The sequence below is a fragment of the Octopus bimaculoides genome, chromosome 1 (genome assembly GCF_001194135.2).
Source record: "Octopus bimaculoides isolate UCB-OBI-ISO-001 chromosome 1, ASM119413v2, whole genome shotgun sequence".
In the NCBI taxonomy this organism is placed as follows: Eukaryota; Metazoa; Mollusca; class Cephalopoda; order Octopoda; family Octopodidae; genus Octopus; species Octopus bimaculoides.
The window spans coordinates 195,849,162-195,852,013 of NC_068981.1; positions in this window are offsets into that span (position 1 = coordinate 195,849,162).

Genomic DNA, 2,852 nt, shown 5'->3' on the forward strand with positions numbered 1-2,852 from the left:
ATATATATATATATATATATATATATATATATATATATATATATATATACACATACACACACTCACACACACACATATATATATATACACATGTATATATACATACATACATATATATATGTATGTATGTATGTATGTATGTAGATACATCTATATGCATGTACCGAGAGTTAGAGACAAAGACAGAGGAAAAGAGAAAGAGGGAGAGAAGACGATAGATTTCAGGTGTACAACCAAAGACTCGATAGGATTAAATATTGAATGATCAATCAAATAGTTAATAATCATTTAAATATTAAATGATCAATCAGTTATTGATTATTTCAGCATTTACAATGTAAAATAATTACATCTGAAAGCCACATAACGATAACTATTTTCCATTCATCATAGAATCAATTTTTTAATTTTCCCCCCACTTCCGTATTCACTTCTGTTTGGATATCTATTTCCAGATAGTTGTGTGCGTGGTACGATTGTGAACACGGTTTCTTCTTGACTGGGCTGTCAGTGTTACAAAACAAAGGTTCTCAAATTTTGGGGCTTCCACCCCGCTCATGGCCACATAATACCCTCAGCGCCCCCACCTCTATTTTTATGTATAAATAAATATTTTCAGTTGTGTCAACACACGAACTCATAAAGAATCTTGCAAACCAATCCAAAAATGAAATAAATATTACAGTTCTATATTTAAGAGAAGAGGAATTGTGTACATTATTTACATTTGTCAGATATTTGTCCTCATCTTGTTTGTTGTTGACACAACGTTTCGACTGATATACTCTCCAGCCTTCATCAAGTGTCTTGGGGGAAATTTCGAACCTGGGTTCTCATTCCTAAGGTATTTTTCGATGCTATTATTATTATTATTATTATTGTTGTTATTATTATTATTATTATTATTATTATTATTATTATTATTATTATTATTATTATTATTATTATTATTATTATTCAGGTCACTGCTTGGAATCGGACTCGGAATCTTAGGGTTAGTAGCCCGCACTCTTCACCACTACGCCATATGTCCGTGGGCACCTGATGAAGGCTGGAGGGTATATCAGCCGAAACACTGTGTTAACAACAAACAAGATGAGGATAAATATCTGTCAAATGTAAATAATGGAAATAAATATTTTCTGCTTTACTAATTCATTCTATGAATCATTTGATATTTAATATAATATTATATAATTTGTATATAATACTATATTAATATTATAATAGATTCATAGCGTCCCCCAATTCACTGCCTTCCTCCCAACGCCTCCTTTTCCTCTACCTCCACCGTATCCTTAGTTACCAGCGTCCACCTGGACCGTTTCAACGACTACCGAGGGCGGGGGGGGGGTAGCGCCCACATTGAGAAACTATGGATTAGACCTTCAGAAGTCCGCTTCGCCTGAAGTTTATTTATAACAATAATTTCTTAACTAACAGTAATGGCCATTAACAGTTGTTCCTACCTCACCTGTTTCAAGGTTCTGGGACACGCATCTTTTCTCCTCTCACCCCACACCTCGCAGAACAAGTCTTATTGCCAGTGGGGGGCCGCAATATATGTTTTGAATGGTCTCCTTTTCCTAAGGTGCGAACTCTTCCGATGTTAACCCATGCGATGGACAATGTGGTATAATTACTTTCTCGAACTCTTTTCATAATGCAATGTTTGGTGGTCGTATTCGGGCCAGGCACCAAGTTAGTATTTGTATTGACCCCAAACGGAAAGTGTGATGACCGTTGATTTTGATGGGATCCTATGGAAGAGGTACCTGGGGGTTTTAAACCCAGAACCAACCTAAGAATTGGGGGCGGAGAAAATGAATTGATGGACCCTAAGGACGACAAACGTAATCTCTGTTACTGGAAATTAGGAAGTTATATGAAAAGTTGGAAATGTTTCTGATATTCTGATTAAATTAAGATTCTCCCTTCAAAAAATTTTGGCAGAAGGGAAAGAAGATATAAACGAGGAATATGATGAATTTTGTCTGGTGTAAAGATTCACGGAACTGATTTTAAGAAATACAAGAAATCATTGCAAAATCGAGGATGTATTAGGTTGGCAAGTAAGTTCCCGCGGTTTTTTAAATTTAAATTTTTCAAAAGGTTTAATAAAGAAAAATATAGATGTACATTCTATTTTCTACCCTTAATTAATTTGAACTTTGGTGCCGAGGTTGACTTTGCCTTTCATCCTTTCGGGGTCGATAAATTAAGTACCAGTTACGTACTGGAGTCGATCTAATCGACTGACCCTCTCCCCAAAAATTTCGGGCCTTGTGCCTAGAGTAAGAAAGAATTTGAACTTTGGTCTAGAACTTTCACTGCCCTTGGATGGGGTTAGTTATCTTTCCCCTCTTTCGGACAGAGTTCTTAACTAGAGTTAATTACTCCTGTTCCATTTTGGGCAGGGTTTTTAACAGAAATTAATTATCCTTGCTCTAAAGTCTATGTTCTCATATTGTTTGGATTAATGCGTTTGTTAATATCTCGAATATCAAAGAAACAAACACCTGAAATATATTGTATTTGATGGAACTGATTATGTTTCCTTTGTCAGTGTTTATAGAATATTACATTTGCAGTCGATGCATTATTAGTTTATGTTTCATAAACAATGACACAAACGGTTAGCAGCCGAACATTTAACATGGCGCTGCTCTGATTGTATGGTAGGTACAGAAGCGTTGGATGAAGTGCAGCAAAACTAGAAAAATGTTTTAACATCTGATGTAAAGGTTTTTAGTGATTTAGAAATAAATATATATGCATTAGGTCAGGGGTTCCCAACCCTTTTATTTAAATGAGTTTTCTCAGGGCCCCTTTTTAATATGCTTATGCTTTAT